A 21,282-nucleotide genomic window follows, 5' to 3' on the forward strand; every position below is an offset into this window, starting at 1 on the left:
TTTTCTTTTTCTTTTCTTGTGGTCAAAGTACAGTATGCAAAATGAAAAGTCTGAACTGATTAAAGATTTTCCATCAAAATAACATTCAAATGGTAATATTTTGAATTGCACAATGTTGTAAAGCATGTTCTGTCTCTGTATAAAATGGTAAAATTGCATCTAAAAACTGAATCCTCACGTTCTGATTTTCATCATTTTGTGGGACACTTACTGTGTTGTGTCATGAAAAAAGGTAACACATTAATACAAAACACACATAACTGAGAAACGTAGGTTCTCGTAACGTAGGTTACCCATTGTTGTTCTGATTCTGTATTTGTGATTAAGGTGTGGTAAGGCAGACTGGCTGTATTTCCTGGCAGCTGTAACTATAGGAAAAGAGTCAGGGTTAGTAATGATTATCACCTCTGCCACACAAACAGTTCACACAAATTCCTCCAAAGGCTACCAGTGAATCAGCTGTCTGTCCCCACCACTCCATGAAAGACAAGCTGTGCTTCACAAAGTATCAATCCTTTACTATGCAAAATAAGAGATAAACAGCGAGTTTACTGCTGCTTAAAATGTTTCTGAACCCCAGGTGAACCACTGTAGCAGTGTGCCTGCTTTAGGTGCTTTCAGTGAGGTGATTTAAATCATTTTCGAATTCCCGAATACCATGATTGCTCATATCACAAGCTTGTATATTAAAGGAGTGCATACAGGTATTTACTGCAGAGTAACATGACATGACAAGTTGACATGCAATTGTATCAGCCTTTGTCAAGTGACGGGGCCAGGCACAGTTCTTGCTGGAGAGTGCAGATTGTAGATGCTGGTACCTATAGGCTGTGGCCAGGAACACACATGCCGTATCAGCTGGCACCACAAAGGGACTACATAGCTCAGGTAGATCTTCTTACTTGATTTAGTGTCTGAATTCTATTGCATATTTTCTATGCATATTCATATGCATATATACAGAGAAAGAAAGAGAGGGGGGTGGAATAGAGAAAGACACTTGAATACAGGGAATATAGCATATTCTGAAAGGCATACTCTCTCAGTTCAAATGATGACTTTATTGCTGTCTTTTTAATAGTTGCATCTGGCATCAGTCATGTCAAAAACAGGGACCAGATATTCCCTCTCCCAGGGGAGACATTATCCTTAGTTGATACAAATCTTGATCTGTGTATGGCTACAACCTGAACACAGCTAAAAAAGTTGCACTGCAATCAGAAATAACTGTTCCACATAAGCTAATGAGGAGAAACTCTTAAGGTAGTCGGGGACTTTTGAATCTCCTAAAATAATCATCATCTCAGTCGAAGCACTCCATTCAGATGAAAGATGCTTACTTTGATGTTTTTAGATAGATATTACATTGAATGCACTATGCAATATGTAAACACAAGCATGTAAGTTATGTTTCACCCTTTCTTGTTTTCCACATTTGTTATCACAGAATAAATTAAAGGCAATTTGAGGATGTTTGCATTTCTGTCATGGATGTACTATGCATTTCTGACAGAACAGTTCTTTCATTCTTGTGTTTTACTTTAGGAGTAGAAAATCTAGAAAGAGTTGTCCAAAATAAAGCACTGATAGAGCAAATGATGGAAAGTATTAATATTATCTTTCTATGTGTGCATTTGAGCAGAACTGCTAGACTGATTTTAATTTCAGAAATAAAATGAATATCCATTCATCTTTACTGCATCTGCAGTTATGAAATAGAAATAGTATTTTAAATAAAATCTTTAATTAAGTGATCCAGTAGGGAAAGTGTGCAAAAAGTACGGAAGCAGAGATGTAATGTGAACCAGCCCTGAAACAACTCTCCTCCTCCCACCCTGCCCTTTGGAACTAATTGGAAAGGTAAATGAATATAACAAAGTTAAAAGTGTCAGAAGTTGTTGACATAGAAGCTTTAAAAGTTTCTTGACGTTATATCTTCTTAGACTAAGTCTAAGCATAGAAATTTGTCTGACATTGGGAGTTATAGAAACATGTTTACTACTGTGGGGTACATTGCAGGATTGTTTTTTCTATGTGGATTCTGTGTCCAAATGGGATGTGATTGCTGGTCTTACTGAAAGAAATTGATAACCCACCTGATGCTAATCATCAAGGTGATTATTAAAAGCTCATATTCTACTGCAAAGTAATTTTCTGACCGACAGCTATTTAAAAAGATTAACAAACTGTATTTGATCAGACATTGTAATGGTAAAACATATGGATTGGAAGACATCTGTAAATGGAATGCAATTATTTATTGCATTTTTTTAATATTTACAATTTAGGAGATATAAAATCTGAGCTTCAAGCTGTCTCTTCCTTAATCTCTTTACTGATATGTGTTATCAATAGAAAATTCTTCAAAGGTTGCCATCAAACCTCATTCCTCCTCAGCATCATGTTAATAATCTTTAATCACTGCCCTCATCACCTCCCTCCATCCTCATATAAATTAGTAGTGCACCACAGTCCCCTACAGAGTAATATATTCTTTTGGGAAAGCAAAAGTATGCAAGTATGTTGTATGTCCAGGAGTTACTTCAGTAATATAGTAAAGCAATACAACAAAGTTATAAAATAAAACAAAAACAAAAACAAAAACAATAACAAAACATCATCAACAAAAGAAACAAAACACCTCTCATCTGGTTTGAGTACACTGTTGGCAATATTTGTATGGATAAGTGAAGAGGATAGATGAGAAAGATCATCAGTCTCAAGGCTAGGATATATCTCCTGTCCATAATCTTCCTTGTGCACATAGGAAACAGCTTTACAAGATGCACAAAGAAACTCATTGTGGATGTATAGTGAAATATCCACTATCGTCATTTGTATTTTTGGGTTGCATACTTCTAAGTTTACACATTTTGCCTTTTAAATAGAACAGTAGAACTTGTATAAACTAGATTCTCATCTGACATTTTCCTCATATGTTTTGAAGGTCACTCTCAATAAATAATGATACTTATTTCATGTGTCAGACAGAAAAGCAGCCATAAGGTATAAGTCTTACTTTGTACACAGAACATCCAATTTACAGTATCAAATATTTGTCATAAGTATTTATGGGTACTACTCCCTAAAGTACCAAGTAATCCTCACATTATTGCCCTCAATTAATATCAGCAGTAACAAAAACCCTAGCTAGAGTAATATGCTAGGATTACTATGCATATGAGCTTATTTGTCAATAGAATAGACTCCTTCCACCTGCCCTTTCTCATAGTGGTCTGCATTTCTGTCCTATGCAGCTCTGTGCCAGCATCAGTTTTGCCTAAATGCCATGGCTTAGTCCACTGATTGCAGCAGCAGCAAAGCCAACCTTGGTGCTTACAAAATTGGAAGCACATCAATGATTTTTCCTAAAAACATAAAAAAAGAAAAATGCCTGTGACCTTGTGAGCTAGGCTATTTCTGAAATTTTATACCTGGTTTTAAACTTTTACAGAGTTCATAATGGAAAGAACGGTGGATTCCTAAACTTACTTGTAATGAACGATGTAGTGAACTCCAGAAACAGACACACTTTATCTGCTTGCTGGAAGCTGTCAAAAATACCAGATTTAATTTATTACTTAAAATCATTATGTATCTGAGTGTACTAGACCTTCATTACACTCATTTCTTAATATGGATTTTCACTATAATTATGAAACTATTAAAGGCCCTGCATTCCTACCAGGTGGTCAATCACTGGTTCAGATGTTGACTCAGCATCTCCTCTACAGGATGCTACAGGGACTGCTGTGCGTTAGTGTTGGTTGCCACAGAAGACCCTTCTCTATTTTGCGTCAGTTGCCACAAAACAACAGAGCTTGCTATGGACTCACTATTCTGTAACAAATAACTAAGCACCTTTCTCTTTTCTCCCTCTCCCATCCTCCCTGGTGACAATGACCAGCAAACTCAAAATTCAATGTGGCCTGGTGACCAGCACCCTCTCTCAACTTTTAGGTCACTAAATCTGAAGCAACTGTTTAGAGCTGTCAAGATTCTTCTCCAAGGGCTATGGATGCTGGGGAAAATCTCAGGAGAAGCACTGTGTTGACCCTGAGAGCTGGAACATGGACGCATGGAGAGTCCTCATGCTTGCTGAAATATGAAAAGAGAAATATGAAAGAAGACTGCTACTGTAATTGGTTGCCAACTACGTCACTAAATGTTTGCATTCAGTGAAAGGTGATCCTCTCACCTAAAGCCCTAGCAACCTCTTTAGCTATTGTTTATGAGAAAGGAAGTCAGTGTGTTGCTGCTTACAGGGAAAAGGCTATAAAACCTTGTATCGTGTATAGTCAGGTACCATCGACAGTGTCATTAACAAGGGACACCACCTCCACAACTTATTAACTAAGCTGGGCATGCACACAGGGCAGGAAACGTTTTTGAAAGTTAATTGCTATGCAGATTACCCCTGCAGATCCAAGTCCAACAGCATGATTTTGAAAGACGTAACACAACTTGTAGCAAACCATGAATGTTCATTACATGTTAACAGTCCCCAGAAAAAGTAGTTTTCACAACAAAATCTCCTCATACCCACCTCCCACTCTAAAATCTGTATAGAAAAGCAGTAGGCTTACCTGGCTAGAATCTGCAGTGTAGGGTTGCTCACAACCACAATGGGCTGCAGGCCATTCTCTCATTCATAGGTTATTTTATTTCAGTGTAGAAGGCAAAAAGGATCAATAACAATTTGTTTAATAACAGTCAGACACCATAACGTTTCTACAGTCTTTTTGTGTCACCACAATTCTGACTGATTTGTCCACCAATTGTCCACCATTAAAAAATCTCACCCATAAAGAAGCTGCATGAGAGACTGAAGGGAGAAGAATTACGAGTGATTGAAAACATTATTTCTTGAAAAAAAAAGTTAAATCTCCTTTAATAATATAACATTTGAATGTAAATATTAATTATTTTAATATTACTTAATTAAAATTGAATTTTAATATTCTTACTGATAAATGATGACATTTAAAATCATCCTCTTGAAACAAAGACAAAAGTTTGCAGAATTCCTAAGAAACAGGTCTAAAATTATTTAGTTCCATGAACAAGTAATTAATTTCTAATTAAAAGAAAGATAAGGAGTTCCTCTAAGTTCTCTTTACTCTTTAGAAAATATCTGTAAGCATGAATAAGAGGGAAATTAGGACTTACCATCAACATAATTAATGCTTTGTAATCAGGCACACAGACTATATGATTAACAAAACGTTTGTCAGCATATAAAATTATTTTCTGAGAACAAATATAAATTTGTGGTGCTTTCTTTGGTTGCATGTTTGTGACAATCTGAACTTAGAAATGTAGTAGAAGTAATCTATGAAAGCATGTCTTTCATCAGTACAATCTTCAGTGTTCATCCAACCAGCAAACAGTTCAGAAAACATATTTTTCCATCCCTTGAATGTAGATTAAAGTAAACAATTTTACATGTGGCAAAGTATGCCACTAGTGAATGCCTCTAGTCCCAGCACATATCAAGCTTATGGACAGAACAAAAAGGAGGATTATTTGCAAAGCAATCCTTGTACCTCACAGTGTGAGAGTACAGTAAACCAAATTGAAACGGAGACCTCAGATTTACCTGGAAACATAAAAAAATAAATAAATAAATAAATAAATAAGGTAGATTGTTTTTTTTAAGAAAAGGAAGGGCAAAGTAGCCCAAAGTTCAGGGATACTGGACATTATTAAGGGATTGTTTAAAAACTTTTCATATTTTCATCCACCGTAGGTGGTTAATTGTTAGCAATTAGGGTTTTAAAATTGGGCAAGTACACTGATACTGTTTTGAATCACTATATCAGTAGCAAGGCACCACTCGCAACTGCTTGAAACAGGAAGCTGTGAAACTGTCTGGTCTTCATAAAAAAGGACATTTGTGAATGTCTATCTCAAAAGGAATGATAGAGGTATAGATAAACAACACACTTGACATCAGGAATGGATGCTGTAGAACAATTACTGAAGCCAGTAGGGAAGGAACTGTAACTGAAATGCCATGAGATTGCAAACTCCAGTCATAAATATATTTATGGCTTGGCTATTACAGTAGTAATGTAAGCACAGTAGTGGCAAGGCAATACAAACTTTGAAATGTACATAGATTTCCCTCCATGTAGATAAATGTAGGATGTCAGTCAAAGCTACAAAATATGTGAGTTAAAAAAAAAAATCTTTATGCCCTGCATTTGAGTCTGTGCTGTTTCTACAAGCTCATCATTAAGTTGAATGCAAGTTGGAGTCACAACTTAATTGCTGATGTTCAGTGAGCAGCTAAGGTACCCATGAGAAGGAGACATCACAGACAGGATGTCATGAATATTCAGGTTAGCACTGGAATGGTGCTGGTGCTGGAACTTAATTTGGAAGTCATTGCCTTTCTCCTAGCTGTTCTACTTTGTAGACACATATACAGCCTAACTTCTCCAGGTGAAAAGTGCTGTTAGTTTGCTGGAAAACATTTTCAAAGCAGTATGCTGAAGTATAGCACAAGCAGTCAAAGGCCATCATGCAAGCTTCCCTGATATTTGTCTGGGGTGAGGACTCAGTGCACATCTACTGACACTTTGCAACCTCAGGACGTGCCTCTATGACATATTGATACCTCACTGTTAACACAGAGGTCAAACCAGGGCTCCACAGAATGTTGTCAAAAAATGTCTGAATGTTTCAATCCAAAGTAATTTTACCCTATGAATTTTGAAGCAGAAGCACCTCATCAAACACTTGTTGCTTAGCGTTTGACAGTAGGTTCTGATTCTTAAGAATAACCCCTCTTTGTCACAGGGAACCAAATCTTAAAGAAAAGATGGAAATTCTATTAATTCTGGGGTATGTCGATTTTTTTTCTTCTATAGAAAACAAATCCCCAGCAAACTTAGAAGAATCTGATATAAATTATACAAAATGACTGTGGAAACCATTCTGAGTTAGGAAATAGAGAGATTTAAAGGAATATGCATATACATGTAACTACATCTGTGTATGCATGTCTGTGTGTGGAACTCAGTAGCTTACGTCAAAATGACTTGTTTTACCTTTGTTACATATTGTAATATTAGTAGTGCCTTTTTGGAAACCATGTTTTTCCCTGAGAGCAATAGCTTTGTGTGGTTTACTGGAACAGTCAAATTGTGCAACCATCTATGACATTACAATTTCTTGCTAAGTAATATCGACTATTACGACAGAAAATATTAAGTATGAAAATCCCCAGCTGTTAGAGAGCAGTGGAATTTGGGAACTTGCTCCCGAGAATAAACATATTCATGTCAAAAATCTTTTTTCTCTCTTTTAAAATAATGGTTTCTAAAAAAAACATTTGATGCAAATCCAAGAGACTACGGCCATCTCAGCCCCAATTTTCTTTTGCATGTTAGATCATCAGCAGATCACAGTAAGCAGCAGACTAGTTGAATTAATTTTATTTTCCTTTCTGAGCTAGAGCGCTCTTCTGCAGATAAACTTGCTGATTATCAATCACTGCAGCACTTTCAGGTTCTTCAGAGTCTACTGAATTGCTTATTATGGTTTGCTTTTCCATGAGAGTGGAATACAGGCAAAATCTGTTGCCTCTCAGGAAATCTTACTCAGTGAATTTTATAGATACATATCTATGTAGTAATTTTATGCATTTTTTTTTCTTGACGACTGTTACTTGAAGGTACAGATACGGAAGATAAGCAGATATTTCTGAATTTAAATATGTACATAAAGGAGAAAGTATAGTTTCATTATTCCCCTTTTCATTACTCCTTTTCTTTCTTTGTGTATTCAGTGGCAGTCCCTTTTCAGAAGGAAGAAATTATGGACGGAGAGGTGCCTGCAAACAATACAAATGAAGCCCTAGTCTGAGAGGAGCAGCACGGGAACACAACTGGCAGTCAGTGGACCACAGACTGGGTGAGTAACTCCACTTTTGGCAAATACCATTCTCTTCTAAGAGCTATTTAAAATCTATACAAAAAAAAAAAAAAAAGAAAACTAAAGTAGTAAGGGGAAATATCTAATGAGAACATTTCTACAAAAGACAGTGCAAGATCTCATGAGAAAGAATGGTGCAAAAAAACAGGGCATTAAATTCTTGACTTTGAGTCCTTAAGTCAATGCTACTGAAAAGACAACCATATATATATATATATATATATATATATATATATGCTTTCTTCTTTTCATAGGAAATTGTTTCAGCCTTTTTGGCAGTGAATAAGAAACAAGAACAGCTTACATAAAAAAGCCATGATCAAAAGACATTACCCCACTACCCACCCATCAAGAAGCCAAAAACAACCTCTATTAAAAAGCCAGTATGTCTTTGTCTTGGTTATATTACCAGAGATATCTCTGTTTATTTTCAGAAAATGAAATGTAAATTGCTTTAATGCTTTTTGTTTATCAGACTCATGTTGGACTCATGTTTGGCAGTACTGTCAGTGTTTTCATTATTTTTTCCATAAATACTGTACAATCCATTCCATATACATCATATGCCATATGTACTCATTTTTTTTAATGCACTCTAGTTGGTGGAGGATAATAAGAACTTTATATTCCCTTTGAAAAAAAAAAAAATCTGCCTCTGATTTAATAAGAACATATCTGAAAGCCAATGTTCCTTATCCTTTACTGCAGCTTGTGTGACAGCTTTATCTGCCTATTAAGAGTGTACCTACCTAAGACATTACTCTCAAACTGGAACATATAAGGTATTTTCACTTTGAAAAAACTGGTTTGGATCTTCAGACAAAGGGGCAGAGGAGAGGGGAAGTACCTAATGTAATTTTGCCACAAAATACATGTATGTGAATTTTAGGCAAAACATTAGGAAGGTCGTATTGCCATCTTTCTATCCCAGCGTTTATCCTCCTGCCCCACTGATGTAACACTTCTCCATTCAGACAATGGCAGCATTGTGGTTCCAGTTACTACAGGTTTTCAGCCTGAGGAATGAAACTGTGTTGCTGTAAAACCTCTGATTCAGTCTGTTCTTACTTAAGCTAGGCTGCACCAGGCCTGGGCTTGACTTTGCTGCTGGTTCACAGTAAACCCAAGTGCTGCAGTGCAGTTTGTAACTCATAAAGGCAAAAAACAAAAAGCAGTGACTCAGTTCCTATTTTAAAGCAAGAACACAATGATTTCCTCGAGGTTCCATTTTGGTGTGAAAAATTAAAACGTGGTTCTAGAAGTAAGCTTATATGTTGCTTTTGTTTTCTTTACCATTTCCACCTGGGAGTTATTTAATCAGTTTACAATATTATTAGTCCTAGAATATCAAAGCTGACTAAAAATGCCAGTCACTGAACATCAAACAAAGCAGAGCACAGCACTGAGTTTTTAATAGCACATTGTGACAAGAGTAATATTCTGAAACACTGACATCTCGTGGCATGCCGTAGAACACTCTTGAGAGAAATGAGGTACTTTTCTGAAGGAAGGTCAAGCAGAGCACATGATGTGAAAAACTGAAAATACATGAATACTGTCATAGTTTAAAAAAGAAAATTGATATATTTAATTTCTATTTATATAATTAAAAATAACAAAATGGAGTTAGCTTCACAAAATGCTAGGATAAATGCCAGAGTAAGCACTGCTAAGATAAAATAGTTAAGTATATTTTGTAATTACTTAGGAATAATTCTTCTATTAAAAGTATTAATAAGTTGGGCAGGCATTTATGTAAACACAATTGGATATGTGATGCCAAAAATTATGTTAGTAACATTGTCACAAAATGAAATAACCCTCATAGAAACCTTTACAATGCTCTTGGAATGTGTACATTTTTTTGCCACCAGGCTAAAACAATAGAACAAGAGGGAAAGAATTTCCCTAGCACCTAGCACCTAGTGTGGAAGGTGATGTCCTGTTCTTACTGCTTCTAAACCAGCCCTAGAAAAAAAATCCATCTATGAAAACCTTACCTCATCTCCCAAAAGACATAGGCATGATTTCTGAAACTTGGAGAATGTTAAGCTCTTTTTTTCCCTCTGCTCTATTATTCAGGCTATTCCTAGCACTCAGGCAAGTACTCTCTTCTAGCATTTAGTCAATATCAAAACCTTTATTTTTTGTGATGGATATTCGCTGGAATATCTCTCAAAGGCATTTGATCTTAATCCTCAAAATACATCCCAGTTGATACTGACCATAAAAAATGAACAAATGACTTAAAGTCCCTTACAATCAATTTTTATTTGGTTTTAAAACCTGACAACCTCCACTTTCATTAACCATGATTATCTCTCTAATGGTGATATTTAGAAAATCGTGTTGAAAGATCACAAAGAATTCATTTTACACAATCTAGTATTTCCTCTCTCCTCTCTGTTTTGCCATTCTTGTTTTTTACCAATAGCTGCTTAGGAAAGGATTTCTTATTTGCCTATTGCCTATTGCCAGAAATCGGTTTGAGACAGGAACCAGAAAGATAATGAGTATGGATTGCACTCAGAGTAAGTGTTCAGCATCACTCACTGTATATAACTCAAGCTCAATGTTAATAGTAAAACATAAAGACAGATTATAGGGCAGAACCAGAAGAACAGACAGGTTCTGCTAGTTTTATCAGTTCTAGTGCACTTTTTAAGGCTGATATTGCAACACTAGTGTTGTCAACAGCAAACCATCATTTCTGGTTTTCTGTATTCTGGAATTTTTTAAGCCATGTGGAAAAATGAAAGATCATTAGCATTTAATTACACAAGCAATCGGAGCAAGCATCTAAAGGCAAATTGTTTTAAGTAAAACTGAGTAGGATTCTTTAAATGCTGGGGTGAAGAAGGAATGACTTGAAGTGCAACCAATGCTATCAGCAGTGGAGAAATCTAATTTTCTACAGTCACTTCGTATTATAGGCTAGGAGTGCCCCAGATTTGTCACCGTCACCAGAAAATGCAGAAGTTATGATTATAAAAGTCACTTTCTTTTATTTGTCTATGATTGGCAGGAAGATTGGGTATCATGCTATCACAGAAGAACTTAATCCCTATGATCCTTACCATCAAGATATCTAAGATATATCTCAGAAAAGCATAGAAGCTATGGTAAATATGTCAATTATCTGCCAAAAGAAAATGCTGAGAACTACTGAGCTATGAAAAACACTTTGCCTTCACACAGAGGTACTTAACACACACAAACATCCAGCTAATTTCAGGAAGTAAAAGTTCTCCTTTAAAAGAGTCTCCGTTTTTAGATATGATGATGTAGAAACATTTCTTATTTTGGCTGTTTTGCTCTTCAAGTAGCAAATGCTGTTCAAACCTGTTGAAAAAGAACAACAAATGAAACATTTTTGGAGACTAAAACTTTCTAGGTTCTCTCTTGGGAGAGAAAATATGAGAACTGAGTGTGCTTGATCAAAACTTCAGGATACAAGAGCACTTAACATTTTTTTTTTCTTAAACATAGGCATATAATCATAAATAGATTGATATTTTGAATCTGTTTTCCACAGTCCTCCTCAGCATGATGCATGATCTTTAAAAACTGTAATTTAAGGTTGGTTTTATCAGATGCTTATTACTACTACATCTGGAAAAGAGAAGTTCCACTTTACAGACTGTATCTGTTTCTTTCCATATACACTCTCACAACTATGTCTTCTCTCAGAGGGGGAAAGTACGTTTCAAGTTTTTTTTTCCCCAAGCTGTCTTTTCCACTCAGAAAGTGTACTTCACATTCTGTGCAAAATGTCATGTGTTACAAATCCTCACAGACCACATAAACACTTGACACTGACTGAGAAGAAACATTAAGCGTTCTGATGAGCCCTTTTCAAAGTTCAATGTATCGATCAGATTTTAAGTGGATTAAACATCTACAGTGGCTTTGTCTTTTGCATCACTGCTCCAGTTTTCAAGTATATTTGAAATTTTGACTTTACATTTAAAGAAAATGTAAAACTGGTGAACAGAGAAGAGGATCTAGTGACAGATAACAGAGTAGATTTAGAGAATCATTATATAGGGCAGATGCACTTTTAGATCCCCATGGTTGGATGAGATTCTGAGATTTGAACAAGGTTGTGAGAAGACTATCTCAATCAGAATAGGTGACCAATGGAAGTTCCTGACAACAGGAAATATTGAATTGAGGCTATTTTCGAGAAAGGCAAGGAGAATTTCAGTTTCTGGGAAGATCACAGTGCAAACTACTGGCAAGAGGATCTTTTCCATGAACTGTTCTTTCAAACCTCAGAATTTGTCTCCTGGCTGCCATGGGTCCAGAGACTACACTATCAAACTACCAGCCTAGAAAAATGCAAAGGAACCATGTTTAGAAATCCTCTCTCAATACAGCAGAAATTCAATGCAGAGATTAAAACTGAAAAATATAGGGATTTTAGTGAATCTGAAAAGAAAAACAGAGCCATGAATATTAAACATCCATATATGGGAATACGTTGGGAGTCTGGAAAAAAAAGAAAGTTCATTTATTTTTAAAGCTGAAAGTATAAAGAATGAGAAAAAAAGATCTGAGATAACTGCAAACAGGACTACATGGAAAATATTAGCAAAAATAATTACTGTCTTTAAGAAATTACACAGTGCAAGTATTGAAAGAGAGAACACATATGTTACTTTGATGGAATTCTTACACATCCACTAATTTTATCTATGTCCTGCAAATCTTCCAGGCGACTTAACCAGAAAGGTATATGTTGTTTGAGGTACCCTTTAATCTAGATTTCAATAATGCAGAACTTCTATCATTCACAGTCGACTGCCAGCTGTTCAAGCTGGGAGAAAGTGCAGTAGCATAATGAAAAATTCAATATAAATACGTTTATCTCAATTTTTTCCCTCTACTTATTTTGAATCTATAGAAAAAGGCTATGTATGAACTGCTGAGAAAGAGGCTTGTGGATTTGTGCCCATGAATGGTATGCTGAGAACATTCAACAATCAACACACTGAGGAAACAAAAGTACATTTCATTATAGCAAGTCCAATATTATGGATTTCTTATTTACAGAATATGGCTTTTTGTTCTAACTCTTATCTTTTCCTTCTTGTAAAGGCTGAAAATATGAAGTAAATGTTGATGCTTGGAAAACTAAAATAAAAGAAAATTCAAAAAAAAAAAAAAGAGATATAGGTATCAAAGGCCTATCTTCACTCTGAGAAAAGGATGAGAAAAACCTCTTAATAATGAAGTGAAAAATAATACCTCAGACTATTCAATTATTTCTATAGCTGCTCCTGCTAAATAGTCTTTATCACTAAAGCAAGTTAAATACCGTACTATAAGGAAATTATCAAATTATCTCACCTACCTCCAGGTGATCTCAGAGTTTGACACATTCAACAGTTTTTTGATGTGAACTTTACAGAGTGAGATGGACTAGAAGGGCCAAACTTCTCTTCATAGGAACCCAGTGTGACTGCCTTAGTTAGACATATACACCCATATTGCGGTCCATTTAAAATTAAGTTCCCAGCTTCCCAGTGATTTCAGTAGAAAATCATTTACACAAATATCACTATGATCCAGTCCTCATAATACTCCGAGACTCGGAATCAGGGTCTGATTATATGAAGTGCTGAGACTCACATCTTCAGGATGCCTAGATACTTATCTTCTACTGAAGAGAGTTAAACAGAAGGCATCAGAGCGGGATGCTGAAACTCCTTCAGGCTTGATTAAATAAGTGCTGAGGTTCATTTCAAGTCAGTGGTAGATTTGTTCCTCTGCATGGCTTTTCAGAACTTGTACTTCTAAATAAGTTTTAAAACTCACTCGTTCTCCAGTATAACAGATCATCATGGAATCTCTTCATGTAATATGTTCATTCTGATTTGTTTTCTGGTGCAAGATACTTGGCACATATTCTTTAACATTTATGAAATATATTCATTTCTTCCTTTCTTTTAAATCTATTTAATGCTAATTATGTCCTAAAAGAAATAAAGTACACTTCCAATATCAAACACTGATAAATTATTAAAAGGTGGAAAAAATATAATTAAATTTCACTGTTAAAAATTGAAAGAGGCATACATATATACATAACTGTATGGTTTTCCACCAGATTTGGACTGCTTTGTTTCTGTGTTTGCTTTGCTAAGATCTCTAACAGAAGAATTTATGAGTACATTATATGATCCAATCAGCTTAATTACAGTAGTACTGATCCTATTCTTTCCTTTTCTTTATTCTCTTCCCCCTCCCCCCAAATGCTAATCATAAGATACTTTGAGTGTTATTACTGCATGATATTCAGAAAGTTCACACTGCTTCACCTGTGCACAGCTGTCTTTCTCCTTGGCTTGTCTTTCAGATGGAACATATATGGTAGGAAGTACCTCATCTCCTTAATGAATGTGGCCTTTAACCAGGAGCTGTTCAGAGTAAACTTCTGTATTTTCAGAGTGTCTAAGTACACAAAACTCTTCATTCAAATAATTTCTATGGTAGCATATTTGGTCATCTCTAATTATGGATTTGATTAAAATATTTCTTACCAGAGCATCTGTTGAATATCAGGTAGATGCTTAATTATGAAGTTGTTTTAAAATGGAGAAGATTGGGTAAGTACATAATTAGTGACTTATCATTCCCAAGACAGTAGGGGAAAAAATGGTTCTGAAATCCATTAAGCAATTAAGTATTGATTACATATGTCTGGTATGTTTCTTAGCCTATGAAGAGCATTGTTACAGAATTTTTTGAGTGATTCATGTGTCTGTGCTGTACCATTGGTTCTAGTGAAAACTGTGAGTTCACCTGAGAAGCAGAATGAACACAAAGTTTGTAATTCAAAATCTGTAGATTTATTCCCAACAGCTGTAATGAATGATAGATAATGCTAGCTGAAGGTCCTAAAGAAACTGGCAATATTTGGTTCTGAAAAACAAATTTAAGAGAATAATTACATCCTTGGGTTTGAACAGGCAGTTTCAAAATAAAGTTGAAAATTAGATAGGAAATTTAACACTGGATAATTTTATTTGAGTAATGAAACAGTTCAGAGATAACTTTAATTTATTTCCTTTCAGAAGGAATAGTAAACTAGAACCGATGCTTGTCATGTATACTTAAAGGACTAAGAAAACAGGGAAGTGAGCTATTTCTTTCACAGAATCATGGAATTGTATGGGTTGGAAGGGACCTCTAGAGAACATCGAGTCTAATTCCCCTGCCAAAGGAGGCTCCCTAGACCATGTTGCACAGGTAGGCATCCAGGTGGGTCTTGAACATCTCCAGAGAAGGACACTCCACAACCCCTCTGGGCAGCCTGTTCCAGTGCTCTGTCACCCTCACTGTGAAGAAGTTCTTACATGCATTTCTGTGGAACTTCCTATGCTCCAGTTTGTGGCCATTTCCCCTTGTTCTATCACCACACATCACTGTAAAAGAGTCTGGCCTCGTCCCTTTGCCTCCCACACCATAGATATTTATTGATCAGATCCCAGAAAGGTCGCAGGAAAATATTTTTTTCCTACAGTATGATCTCAATTCCTTGTGTGCCTGGTTATATTTCCTAACATAATAACAGTGAAACTCACAAATAATAGTTTTATTTTAAACACATGTTGATGTTTAAAAACTTTCACAATCAGAATAATTCAGCTATTCAGAACAATTTGCACTGCCATTGACCTTCCTGTTATGTAAGATATCTCATTATGACTGACCATTATTTACTAATATTTCTAACATCTTAACTACTTAATAATAAAAACAAATTTATTATCTCCAGGACTACATAAAAAAAGAACTTGTAAGTAATGGGATAACTCCAACAAGTTTGGCTTTGACAAAAGATTTGTTTCTTCTGAAGGGGAATGGAAACAAAAGGGATGCTTTGTTGTGGGCTTGGAGATTTTTGTTTGAGGGGGTCTTTTTGTTGTTGTTGTTTTTTTGTTTTTCAATTCTTCCCAGAAGAAAAATATGGTCAGACTTGAGCACTAATAGATTATTGCTCCTTGACCCAAATCTGACAATCAGTAGACCCACATCCTGAGAGCAAAATACCCCATGAGGAATTGAATGGTGTCTGATGAGCAGGGACTGTTTCAGCCTGCAGCTGCTGACAAGGTTACTGTCCCTGCTGCTCCCTCTACCCTCCACACTTGGATGCCTGACCTGTTTGTCAATTAGCTCTTAAACTGTTGTAGTTAAGACCACAGCATTTTACAGCTTACCAAAACTAGAGATGGTTTATCGTAAAATGCTATGTTGTAATTGATACTCATATATCTGTCCACTGGGGATAGGTCAGACAGCTAGAACTGTAACTGTCAGCATCTCAGAGAGAAACTAAGACAGTTATTCTCCCTTGTCTGTCAGAAAGAGGATCCTTCATACAATTTTCATATTTAGAAGAAGGAAGGTAAAATTAAATAAAAGTAGGAACCCATGAAGAGGAAAAAATCCTTCCTGGTCTTTAGCACATGACTAGTTCTAAAACATTGCATAGTGAGTATTATAATGGCAGTAGAGAAGCTTTTATTTTAAATGAAGGGAATGATTAGGATAATTCACAAAAGATGATTTCAGAAAAAATATGTTTTTTTTTCTCTTTGTAGAACTTTATTTTCTCTTTCTTTCCAAGCATTAGAGAGTGGCTACAGAGATTAAAAAAAAAAAAAAAAAGTCTAAATGAGCTAGTTCAACACTGTGAGACAGACTGCTAACCTCCACAATATTAACAGAAGATACAGAATTCCTCATAATAGCCAAGTTTACATTCAGTTCTAAAAAAAATTCAGACTGTTCTTAGAGTCTGCAGTGAAGAAACATCCCCCATGACATTTCGTACATGGGTCTAGTATTTAACTACCTTCATCACCAGGGCACTGTGTCCTTGTTCCAATTGCATCTGCCTACTTTTAATTTATAACTCTTGGATTAAAAGCTAGGATGTAATTCCCTGGAGTAAGTGACTACAAGAAATGATCCATCCATACTGACTCTCTGTTAAGAAGAAGAACAGGCTGAGCTTCATAAACCTCAATTATAAAGCTTGTTTTCCAGTACCTGCATTATAGTTGAATGCAACACTTCCTTGAATTGTGGCTATCAAAGTTGGACTCTATGTGCTGGTAACAGTTTTACCAGTGCTGTATTCAGTGAGAAAATCATTCCCCAACTTCTGATGGACAGTCGGCTGAATATGAGCCAGCAATGTGCCCAGGTGGCCAAGAAGGCCAATGGCATCCTGGCTTGGATCAGGAATGGTGTGGTGAGCAGGACTAGGGAAGTAATCCTGCCCCTGTACTGGGCACTGGTGAGGCCCCACCTCAAGTACTGCGTTCAGTTTGGGGCACCTCAGTACAGAAAGGACACTGAAGTGCTGGAGCAGGTCCAAAGAAGGGCAACAAGGCTTGTGAAGGGCTTGGAGAATATGCCCTACGAGAAGAGACTAAAGGAACTGGGGCTGTTTAGTCTGGGGAAGAGGAGGCTGAGGGGAGACCTTATTGCTCTCTTCAAATACCTGAAAGGTGATTGCAGTGAGAGCAGGGCTGGTCTCTCCTCACTGGTGACAGGTGACAGGACAAGGGGAAATGGCCTCAAGTTGCGCCAGGGGAGGTTTAGGTTGGATATCAGGAAAAACTTCCTTACTGAAACGGTTGTTAAGCACTGGAACAGGCTCCCCAGGGAGGTGGTTGAGTCACCATCCCTGAATGTGTTTAAAAACTGTTTGGATGTGGTGCTTAGGGACATGATCTAGTGGTGGGTTGTTAGAGTTAGGGTAGTATGGTTAGGTTGTGGTTGGACTTGATGATCTTGAGGGTCTTTTCCAACCTGAGAAATTCTATGATTCTATTAAGATGCATAGTATTTTCTTACAGCAATAAAATCAGGCAATTATAATTCTTCCAAGTATTACATTATTCAGAGTGCCTACTTCACTACTATGTGCATCATCCACAACCTCTGGAAACACAGAACATCATTGTCTATTCTACTGAATTAGGATAAAAGAGGAATTTGTTAAGAGCTAGGACTAGCACATTTTACTGCTCCATTAGTAACTTTAATAAAACTGTCTGCAAGCAGGTTTGTAATTTATCCACTCTTATATCTGAACATTATTAACCATGAATTAATGGAAGATCTTGATCAGTGTCACAGACACAGGCATGCATTTCACCCCCCTACTGGCTGTACAAAACAAACGTATAACTTTGGGTTTACTTGACAACACTTATTTTAGTGATTTATTTTCATCAGTCTTTTAAATAACTACAGCTCAATTTTGTCACAGAACAAGCTTGTAAAATAGGCATTTGTGTTTGTATGTATCTGGGTATTTAAAGAGGTACTATTTAATTTCTCTTTGATAATCGTGGTGTATTTGTATACAGAAGAGAGATGTTTATTTTATTTACAAAGCAAGGACTGGAAAAAAGATTTGACAGAGATAAAAACAAATGAAAAACAATTAGATCAAGTATCTTTGCAAGACCATTGAATGATTTGTAATTAGAAGAGAAGCAGTTTCACAAAGCAAACAGAAAATCTGTGTGTATAGATCACAGCATGAAAACAACTTAGAACTTAATGCTTCCTTTGCTGAACTACTTTGAAGTGGTTCTAGGCTGCGCAGGAAAGAAGTTTCTGTTACCCAGAGATATTTTCAGCAGATCACAGTTTACACCAAGTAAAGCTTCTTTATCATTGCTGTGAAATATGTTGCTAATCCCCAACTGCTTTCCAGTAGATTAAAGTCACCTCTGTACAACTAATGACTGTTTTAATATAATCCCTTAGAATAAAAATTACAGAGCATGAACAGTCATAACTGTCCTAGAATGGGGAATACCAACGATTAAAAAAAAGCATGCATTTCAGTGAAATACATACAATTGCAACTGTTTTCACAGTAAGTTTTATGATTACTGTTTTTTCTAAACAAAGTAAAATAGATACCATGCATCCAGTCTACAGCAACCAGTGAATTTTGGTAACAACCCCAAGAAAAAAAAAGTTTCAACTCAGTGTTGCAGATCAGATTCATCTTTGTTCATAACAGACAGAAATAAAAGAAAGGGTGAATCACTATTTGCTGTTCCTTGACTATGTGATAGGGAATATTTCTCATTTGGAATTTGTGAAGAAATCTCAATTAGACCAAAAATACTAGATGACTCCTAAGCATAAAATTGGATTCTACTTATTTTAGGGAACAATCCAAGATCAGCCTGGATTAAAAACAGACACGACTTGATATGAGAGAAAAAAACACAACAGTCAATGTAGCGACTTGATAGTGCAAAATAATTCCTAGATGAAATAATTGGGGGAAAAAACCCAATAAATATATTAATTTGGAAAACAAATAACATTAGTTCACATTACTTCAGCTTGCATCCACAGTCATCTCAGATCGTTCCTTGTCATTACTCAAACAGCAAGCTGACCAAATCCTGTCTTTACCTTCAGTTCCATTGCTCTGGGGACTCTGGCCAAGAAGCATCCTTGTCCTTGATATGGCTAATCAGTTTATGTCCTCTCTTATTTTCTTTATAAGTAGTTATTGGTCAGATTGTACCTATAATATCCACTCTGGAGATGGCTCTTCTCTCTCTCTGTCCTCAGCTAAGGGCCCAGCAAGTAAAGGCTTAGGTTTATCCACTATCACCTTTCTTGTTTAGCAGTATCAGGAAATGGATATCTCTTCGTTTTCTAAAGAACTAGAAGATTACAGCTGAACTCTCTTACATTTACTCTTTTTGTGTTTCTGTAGCACTGGTTTACACCCTGGAAAATACCCATCCAATCTGTTCCACTCCTTTTCCCTACTTACATTTGGAACTGGCTTCCTAGTATGTGGCTCTAATTTCAGTTTTTACAGTCTCTTCTTATTTCTAGCTGCTTTTACTGTTCTGATCCATCAATTACTAACAAAGAAAAAAATCCTAAAATTATCTTTTCAGTCACGCTTACCATAGTTTGTTTGATTACATACTCATTATTTCGTATTTCCTTGTACATTACATTTAAACTTTTTCTCTTTTAGATCACTGTAGTAGCCCACTTGTCTTCCTTGCCTTCACCCTCTCGATTTAAGCAGCAGCACAGGGCTAGGAGCCCACTTTCCCCTTTTACAAGCACCTGTTTCTCTATTATCCATCAGAGTCCACTGAGTATTGAATTAATGCCTTTCTCAAGCAATCTCATAATTATCCTCTACCATTTTCTTTGAAACATTTATTTCAAGAATAATTTCCCAGAAGATTTCTATTAGTCAACTGGACTTGAAAAAATATTTGTGTATTTGCTGCACTTCTATTAATATGACTTTCAGATGAAATATAGGTGGATATATGTGTATGTACATGTTTACTTATGTGCACATGTATATACATGTACGAATACGTATTTAAGTACATATATGTATACACATATGAAAAATGGCATTCTTAATTTTTTTTTTGTTTCTTCTCATGTTCATCACAGTGCAACTTTCACTGGGACCAGGAGAAAAAAAAGAAGTTAGTAACATCACTGTCCATGTTTATCATCAGTCTGTAGTTTCCCTTGATCTTTCTGTTCTTCCAGACAATGATCATGTTGTGATATTAATTCACGTTGTCAAACACAATGTGACGGTGATCTCTGGGTGTTACAGCAATATAAATAATAATAGCAATGCCAATAGTAGCTGTGAGACCATTTCAAATTTCTGATCCAAACAGTTCACAATGCAGCTGACACAGAAGGGGTTATGAGTATTGAAATTTGCAAGGCAAACGCATTATTTTTGGCGTACTGTGAAGATGATTGTGGTTTGACTTACATTAAAGGAATTCAGTAGAAAGCACGTCCCTCATCAATTGAAATAAGACTTCAGAATCAAACTATAATTTTACTTCAACAGATTTAGACATGGATGTACCTGTATTTAAAACCCTTACGTAGAGAACTATCTGCTACATTTGGCATTTCACAGTATGTACCGATTTAATGTCAAAACATACATGCACACTAATACGTAGTATAAGAACAAATGTTCTCACTCTGTACTCCTACACATAGAAGACACAGTGCTGACAGTTTCCTCTGATTAAGGGGGTTAAAGAAAACTAGAGCCTTGATATCCAGAATTTATGAATACGTTTTGTCCAAAAGTTCCCTAGGACACAAACAGAAGAGAAGTTACTCACACAAAAGATTTTACCAAATAAAAATGATATTTGGACACGCAAGAGAGAAAATCAGCTGCCTGACCCTCAGCTGTCCTTTTAAGTAAATCCACCATGAGAGAACATCCAACAGTAAAGCGTGAGTAAATAATAGACAAGAAAAGCT

This window comes from Numida meleagris, chromosome 2, assembly GCF_002078875.1.
Source record: "Numida meleagris isolate 19003 breed g44 Domestic line chromosome 2, NumMel1.0, whole genome shotgun sequence".
NCBI classification, from domain to species: Eukaryota; Metazoa; Chordata; class Aves; order Galliformes; family Numididae; genus Numida; species Numida meleagris.